This window comes from Centruroides sculpturatus, unplaced genomic scaffold, assembly GCF_000671375.1.
Source record: "Centruroides sculpturatus isolate CEXI.00-Female unplaced genomic scaffold, Cexi_2.0 scaffold494, whole genome shotgun sequence".
NCBI classification, from domain to species: Eukaryota; Metazoa; Arthropoda; class Arachnida; order Scorpiones; family Buthidae; genus Centruroides; species Centruroides sculpturatus.
In genome coordinates this window covers 3592-13009 of record NW_019384697.1, presented here as the reverse complement: position 1 = coordinate 13009, position 9418 = coordinate 3592, and the positions used below count along the sequence as shown (strand labels likewise).

At 32.2% G+C, this 9418-nt stretch overlaps 1 pseudogene; it reads right to left on the bottom strand.

Annotated features, from left to right (window-relative positions):
- Positions 1 to 234: 234 nt before the first annotated feature.
- LOC111627465 lies at positions 235 to 3949 on the bottom strand (annotated as a pseudogene).
- Positions 3950 to 9418: the final 5469 nt, after the last annotated feature.

Sequence of the window (9418 nt, the reverse complement as noted above, 5' to 3'; positions counted from 1 at the left end):
GCATACATTGTATGTACAGTACAGTACCCTGCACTTTAATATTCTAATGCTCAGTGTTAATACATTATGAAAATATTATGTGGAGTATTAATATTATAATCTGTATGTCAACTAACCATCTCATACGTACAGAACCAGTATGCATGAACGTATAGATGATAAACTGATAAGATACCATTTAGAACTGAGGAGTTTTTCAATTTCAAAATAACATTTTCCAGTTAATTTTATTTTTCACGTATCACACAGAAGATTAATGCATTTTCTTTTAGTAGGCGTGATCCTTAATGAAGAGGATCTCTCCTGCGGCGGCACCAGCCACTCCTCCGCCATACTTGCCGACCGAAGCCTCGCTGTTAGCCTGAAATATTAAAATATATTAGATAAACATTTTTGTACTTAATGTTTTCAGTAATTAACATTACTTTTTGAAAGAATGCATGCAGGCACAAAATTAAGATGTTGAACATTAGTTATAATTGTTGCCAATTCATTGAGAACAGTTAATTTATCTTGATTTTTGTATTGTGTAAAGTTCTATTTGAACTATTATGTTTTATATGATATCATATAATTGATCTTAATTTTACTTATTTTTTCAGTCAATTTTACAAGATTCGTTAACAATTGCAAATTAAAAAAAAAATTATACCTTTGCTCTCTTCAAAAATTCTTGCTGTCCTGCTGCCACATTCTCTGGTTTTCCTTCCCATGCCTTCAAAGCACTGGCCTGGAGCGCTCGGCCGTAACTGAAAGTTAAAGCTCAGGGCTTCTTGCCGAGATGTTTGTTAATGGCATCGAGATTAACAGATGCTTCCTCTTCCGACTGACCACCAGATAAGAAAGTGATGCCTGTCCATAAAAAAAAATTCCTTTTAAAAGCAAGAATAAACGTTACATGTCTATTCTATATATGGTTTCAATCTGTATCTAAAGAATTACATTTTCAAGTTTACAAAATGTTTTGCAACTTTTTAAATGGTACTAAAAATTAAATTTTAAATATCAAAATATAGATGGTTTTGCAACTCTTGGCCAGGCTGTAAAAATGCACCATAATAGGGATCAATCTTCCTTAATGAAGGTAACAGATTAATGAATCTTTGACAAGATCACTGCATTAAGCAAAACAACACTACATGATTGTGTGATCAATAATGAATTTGGCCAACATTGGTTTTCCAAAACGTTGAAAAACAACTTGTTGCAACAAACACCCAATCAGCAACTGTCTCGGATGGTACTAGTGCCAACTTTTGTGAAGTAAGAAAGTGACATCCGTCATCTCATTCCTTTTATTTTTTTCTTCATTTTTGACAATAAAAAAGCAACTTGCAGCACCTCTTTCTTTTATCTGGCTGACCATGATTGGCAGCCATTTTTGTCTGAAAATGCAGTATTACATGACTGATTGCTGGAGGAAGATGAAGATGATGTTGCCTAGTGTTCATCCTCTCCACAAACATTGTCATGCAACAATCCATATGCCAACCATGGTCAGCCAGGTGAATCAAATAGTGCTTGCCTTGCTTTACTGAAAAGAGGCCCCTGAACTTTTAAAAACCGAGTGCTGTTCATCACCTGGCCAAGATATGTGAAATAATTAGTAGTGTCTGATTTTCTTCTTAACTTATGGAACAAGTATTATTTAACAAAATCTGTTTACTCTAAATATAAAAATATTTAGAAAGTACATAATTACCAGGAACAGCAGCTGGAATAGTCCTTTGTAATGCAGTAACCGTGGCTTCGGCAATCTGTTGGGGTGTGTATTTAGTTTTGCAACTCTGACCAGCAGTTACCATGTTTGGTTTCAGGAGGGTACCTTCAAGGTAAACATGATGATCATTTAGTGCCTTGTAAACTGCTGCCAAGACAGTTTCCGTCACCTTTTGTGCCCTGTCAAGATCGTGATCACCATCTGGGAGAACTTCGGGCTCGACAATAGGAACGTTCTATTCTAAAAACCATAAAGAATACAGAGAGAAAAACATTGATATTTTATGGGTCAATTGTAAAATTGTTATATAAAAATTTTAAATTTCTATATTGTCACAATTCTTGTTAAATTTAATAATTACAAATAATTCAATTTTAGAATATTCTGGAAGAAAAGAAAGATTGGCCCAGAGCAGGATTCTGACCTGTAACTCCCGCTTACCATGCAGACACATTATCAGTTACACTACTTGGACCTCCATCCAATTAATTTCCAGATTAATTATGCTTGCAATCTGGTTATATCTATATTAGTTAATTATAAATAGAAGCAATGATCATTAGAATGAAGGTGAAGAATAGGTTAACAATAACAAAATTTATGTTGAATATTCAGTAAGGATTTTATAAATTCACACACTAATTTATTTTGTTAGAATAGTATTCACTTTCATAACAGTTTGCAATCAACTCTCTTTTTTATGATGGGAAAGTGAAGAAATGACTTCAAAATGACAGTGTATATTATACTGACAAAATAAGAATCTTTTATACCTACTAAAAGTGCATTAAGATTTTATATTAAATTTTAAACATTAATATTTGGATAATAATTATAGTAATGTTTCCATATTGTTGGAAACATCAATATTAACATTAATCAGTGGGAAGTAATTATCAATATACTATTTATTGAAGATGTAGATTAAATTTATCTATTTGGCATTTGCTTTCAATATCTAATTAGTCAGTTCATAAAAACTGTCTAGAAAGTATTTTATTTTCTTTAAAATATTGAAATAGGTTATTAAAAAAATTCAATAAGAAAAGTTAACATCCATTATTAACTTCTAAGATTATGAAATTGTGCAGTATCTAATAGTGCACTAGAAGAATAAAAATTATGCAACAATTCCAACAAGTTCAAAAAATATTTATATGAACTTATAATAAACTAGTTCTCTCTTTATCAATGTTTCCTTTAAGCTGCACAGCTGCTGACTACTTGTATACCTGAGTCAGTCTGAGCATCAGTTGGATTGCCTGGAGCAATCAATTGCTGCTCACAAGACATGACTTAAGCCTGAGAAGTAGATGCATAAGTAAATTAACACACATGTTCAAGTTTATTAGTGAATAATATCAATTTATGAATGTTCAATAATATATTTTTGAAATGACTCAATTATTTTAAATTATAAAATATTAATAATTGATAAGTATATGTGAATGCATGTGAGCGTGTCATCTTATATAATAAATTTTTCAAAAATATTTACCATTTGGCAAATGGATGCATAGCGAGCCAAAACATTAGCGTTTTCTAAGATAGAGAGAGCAGAAGGTTCGCGGTCTCTAATCTTCAATACACATCTCCATTTAGCAAAGTGGCAACCTTTAGCTTTGTATTCTTGGCATCTTGTAGCCAAATCATCCAATCCTGTAAGTTTAATTTAATTTAGAAAAAAACAAGTTTCATAAATTCTCCTAAGACAAATTATTAGAAAGGATTTCCAAAATATACCTTGGGTGGTGCATTCTTCTGTTGTTCCCATCAATGGTACAACACCTTTGTCGACTTTAATTCCTGGAATAATACCACGATCCTCCAAAATTTTAACAAATGGTGTTCCGTCGTCGGCATTCTGGAAAAGGGTTTCATGAAATAAGATCACGCCGCTTATGGCTTCGGTCATTGCTGCCTTGTCAGAGGTAAATAACAGCTGACGGTAAGCACGCCTGTTGTCCTCTGTGTTGTCTACGCCAATTCCTTGCAAACGCTTACCCATGGTTGCTATATAAAATGTAAATTTAAATTAATATTATAGTTTTTAAATTAAATCTCTTAATAATCTGTTATGTCTCCTTACTCACCAGTACTTTCATCAGCTGCTAAAATACCCTTTCCAGGTGAAACAATGTTGTTGGCAATCTTCTTCAATTCATCTTGCAGTTCTTTAGGAGGGTATTGGAAATATCCAGCCATTTTGATTTATTTGAAGTGGTTTTTTTTAAAACTAAATATAAAAATGAAGTCGTTAGACCATGATACATTTTTATACAAATTAAAAATGCAACCAAACTTAAATGGTTGTAACATCAATTACAAGTTTCTCCTCTTAATGCTAGAAAAAATAATGTACACACCTTTCAGATTCTCAAACAAATACAATAAAAAAAAATTTAGAATAATATTAGCATTAAATCCTCTACCATTATAGTATAATTATTACCATACTTGTAATGATATGCAATGTATTCATGATATTTGATTCAAAATGTTAGATTTACAGTGTAATCAATGCTAAGTCACTGTTTAATATTTCAGATGCGAGATAGAATAAATATAAAATAAATTCAGATAGACATGACTCAACATTGACATATCATATACATAAACTGATGCATTGAACAGAAAGAAAAAAACATTTATGTATTTTAAGGTTCCCTCCATTCTTTCTATCCTTTATGCACTAACACAATCTTTTTTCCACACCCATAAGGAGTAATGACAAACACAGAACCAATAACCAGTGTGAAGAAAACAAATCTATCTCAAGACAAAACATTTAACTCCTGAGTTCTTCTTTAGACATTATATAATGGTACCAGATGGAACGTCATTTGGAACATAAAAGCTTTTTTGAAATAAATGTAAATTCAAACTATGGATATAAAAAATTTAAAGCTGCGCATGCACTGTCCTGCACATAATGAAGATTCAACTAATGACTATACAGTCATGTCAAGTAGACTTTGCTAGAACAATGCATGTGTAGCTTTAAATTTTTTATACTCATAGTTCAAATTTATATTTATTCCAAAAAAGCTTTTATATTCCAAACAACATTCCATCTGGTAACTGCTGTAGCACCTGAAGAACTCAGGAATTAGAAAACATTTTGTCTTGAGATAGTTTTTTGTTTTCTTCACACTAGTTATTGGTTCTGTGTTTGTCATTATGTATTTCCTGGGATGGTGTGTTGTTATCCATAATGAGCTCCACAATGGGAATGGCCAGATGGCAAGAGACAAAATCCAAAATATCCAAACCAACCTTAAAAACATTTCTGAAGTTCCTGATCCAAACTAGAGTCTCCAAAGTGGCTAGCTGATACTTTTACTGTCTAATCATTCACGTCATAAATTTGAAAATAAAAAAAAAAACTATTAAACTATCAGTGTTTGTTGTATATTTTGTGGAGCCAGACAAACTATAAATGACCGAATTTATAGTTTATACTCAAAATAATATCCAGACAATCATTTAAATAAAACAATGTTCTTTAAGTTACATATCACTAAATATTTAACATTTTAACTAATATTTTTGTCAGTTGAGGATTTGAATAATTTCTTTCTTATTCACCATTAAGGTTCAAAGAAGAATCAGGTCATATCTAAATTCTTAGACAAGATAAATTTGATATCATCTACCCACATACAAAATTACACATAGCTGCATAAGGCTATATGTTTAATATTGAATTGTCTATTCTTTAATTATTTTAGAAGATTCATTTAATTGAACTATTATTTAAATTTTTTTTAAACTTAAAAATCAATTTACACACTGCATTATTTCAGGCTATACTTTCAATAGCCAAAAAATTATACGTGTTTTGGAAATGTTGAGTGGAATTAGTCTAGAATCGGTTAATTNGAAATGTTGAGTCGGATTAGTCTAGAATCGATTAATTTTATGGAAGAAAACCTTTCAATCAGCAGTAGTCCGTAAACTTCACACGTGTCAAGCTGTGATTGGAACAACTCGTAAGAAATCAGATTCCTAAAAAATGGAACGTATTTATGATCTTATAGGGGGGTCGACTGTATTCTCAAGGAATGTCACCTTTCATAACTGCTACACTGTATGAGGAAACCTTAATTAACTGTAATATAGGATATGATGAAATATTTACTTTTAAGGTCTTTTTTAAACTGAATTTTATATCAAAAAGTATATTTTATAACGTTTATAAACTTATTTAAATGTTAAATTATATGTAAATTGTCGGGATAAAAATCGTCTGTCAAACGGTTTTTCCCGCGCTTTTTCAATCTTACGACGAACGACCGTTGTCGCCATAGCAACCGACATCAGACCACTTTGGAGACTCGACCACTGATTGGATGAGAAACATCGGACCATCGGCGGACGTCTTGTAGAGCTACGCAGCGCTGATTGGTGGAATCCAATCCTCCTTCAATCGGTATAAAAGGATGCAGTTGTGGCGGGAACTTTAGTTCGCTTTGGACATGTGAAGGGGACTCACGCTTGACCTTAGCTCGCCGAGGATACTTCAAGTGAACTCACGGCTGTTCGAACTTCGCCTAAGCTGGCCTAAAGAACTATTTCGTCTCGTTGTGCGATAATTAACTTTGGAAGTCTTCCGTCGCAAGGTGTTTTTCCGAGGGATCTGATGTAGTGGATAAATGTGTTGAACTCTGTTAATTTCTGTCATTTTGTACTTCTTATTTGTTGAAGTTTGTAACTGTACATACGTTTACTGTTAATATATAGTTTTGAACTTGACTAGTTTATTTGAAACTTGACATAAATCTTTAAAATATTAATTTAAAACACGAAAATGGCCATTAGTTACAACAGTAATAACGTAAACTTGAGTCGATGAGCCGGAAACGAATAGAAAATACAATAATCTAAATCGAATGTTTGATCTGTAATTAAAAGATATTAGAGTGGTTGCAACCGGCGTTTTCAACGCGAAAACGTGTACGTCGGACGTTCAGCGCCGCCTTCCTGTGAGTGTAGAAGTTTGACAATGATGTTTGGAACGTCGAGCATGATTTCACTGACTATCCACACACCATTGTCGAACTTCTATACTCACAGGAAGGCGGCGCTAAACGTTCGACGTACACGTTTTCGCGTTGAAAACGTCGGCCGCAACCTCTCTATTTGCTTTAAAAGCATTAACAAATTTGACTGAAAACGCCTAGGGTAAAAAAGCTGCATGACCCATTTATGAATAACATGACAGTCAACGTAACTCCAGGATAAGTTTTAGGGTTTCTGAAACGGGATCCCGTCTGTTTTTTTAACCCGTGAAATTGTTTTTATCACGGGAAATTTCGCAAATTTTTTCAAAGTTTACGTTTCTGTTTGTGTTAAGGTTGAGGAAATTTTGCAAATAAAAACTTAAAAGAATTAACTCATAAACTGTCAGAATACATTTGTATTTATAATTTTAAGCCTGCTTATTAGTTTTTTTAAATTTTTGCTTGTTATGACACCTCACAGATTGTAATTATCAACATGTAGTTTATTTGCGACAGGACTGAAAATTCCTTACTTGTTAGAACCTGTAATATTTTGAATAATTGCCCCGATGCTGTCTTAATTTTAACTATGCCCAGTAGCTTCAATAACTGCATTATGCCAGGTTGTGCAAATTGGGCAAAAATACAAAGGACTACGAAGTGTGAAAGTATGAAAACTTTTTTCATAAACCTGATTATTAAAGCCAAACGAAGTTCCGAATTATCGAACTATAAGCTTGATACCGCTATTATTAAAACAGCTAAAGTAGACAAATTAAGAATACTTGAATGGCAAAGAAGTACTGCACGCATCTCGAAAACGAACTAGAAATCTTCGACGCTACTGGTGCAAAAACACGTAACATTTGTGCTTTCATATATGCATTAAACACGATTCCACTCACATTGCATTCGCCATCGATTTTATGTTTTCTCGTCTTTCTTCCAGATATCTATAAACAGAAGATGCGATTAAAACGGAACAATAATTAGAACGACTGTACTGTACAGTATATGATTTAAATCTGATGGTAATTATCGTTGTTGCCGAAGAAAACGTTATTAATGGAAATTAGAATTGGAACTGGAAATGCAAATTCATTGAATCGGAAAGGGCATTTTCAGTATCGGGACTTTTCATTATTAAAATAATAACCTGATTGGATGATCGGAGTATTGACCATCTTTGATTTTTAAAATCTTAAAAAATCTACAATAATATTTTGTATTATGTTTTATTTAAGTAACGAAAATTACCTTCTAAGTTAGAAGTTTGATCTAAGTTCATTTTTTCTTTAAATTTTCAACTCAATTCAAATGTATTTTGTTTGTAAGCAGTTTCCAAAAAACTTTTATAAGTTTTTTTCTATTTGTGAAAATTTCTACGTAATTCAAAGATAATTTTAATATATATTTTACACAGCATTATGAATATTATGATTTTGGAGGTTGCAGAACGTATTAAATTAGTTTTGAAAATGAAAAATAATTATATCATTCGACTTCAAGATATTTTTTATATTTTAAAAATAATCAATTATATCCCGGGATCCTGTGAAACAGTTCCCATGATATAATTGATTCCGGGACAAGCAAAAGATCGGAAAATGAGAATTCCTAGTCAATACATAAGTCGATGATGTAATGTACAAATCGGGCGGTGATCGCCTAGCGCGAACAAAAAGATTTCAACCGTGGTGTAAGAATAGGTGATACCACTCCATTTAAGACGTCCGTGAAGTGCTTAAGATTACTAGCAGTGGCGGGCCGTATCATTTAATGATAGGGAAACTGTCTTTCTGTAAGAAGTTGACTTTTAGGGGCAATCAGTTAATTGCACGTCATGGTCTAGGGTCCATTCGTATTAGTTTGTTCCATAAGCAAGTAAAAACCGCAGACTTCTCTAAATGTATTTTTAATATCACAATTGCATTCTGAATCGTTAACCACGAAAAAGTTTGTTGAAAACTGCTTACAAACAAAATACCTTTGAATTGAGTTGAAAATTTAAAGAAAAAATGAACTTAGATCAAACTTCTAACTTAAAAAGTAATTTTCGTTTTTTAAATAAAACATAATACAAAATGTTATTATAGATTTTTATAAGATTTTGAAAATTAAAGATGGTCAATACTCCGATCACTCAATCTGGTTATTATTTTAATAATGAAAAGTCCCGCTACTTTAAATGCCCTTTCCAATTCAATGGATGTGGGAAGAATCGTCTTTAACGCTTTTAAGATAAGACGGATGTTATGTGTTTTTTCACTCGTAGTCTGGAAGATTTCAAGTTCTTTTGGCTTTAATAATCAGGTTTATGAAGAAAAATTTCATACTTGCACACTTCGTTAGTCGTTTGTATCCTTGCACAATTTGCACAACCTGGCGTAATGCAGTTATTGAAGCTACTGGGCATAGTTAAAATTAAGACAGCATCGGCGCAATTATTCAAATTATTGCAAATTCTGACAAGTAAAGAATTTTCAGAGTCCTGTAACAAATAATCTACATGTTGATTATTGACAATCTGTGAGATGTCATAACAAACAAAAATTTAAAAAACTAATAAGTAGGTTTAAAATTAATAAATACAAACGTATTCTGACAGTTTAGGAGTTAATTATACTTTCTATTTGCAAATTTTCTCAACGTAAACACACACAAAAAAGTGAACTGTGATAAAATTTGCGGGATT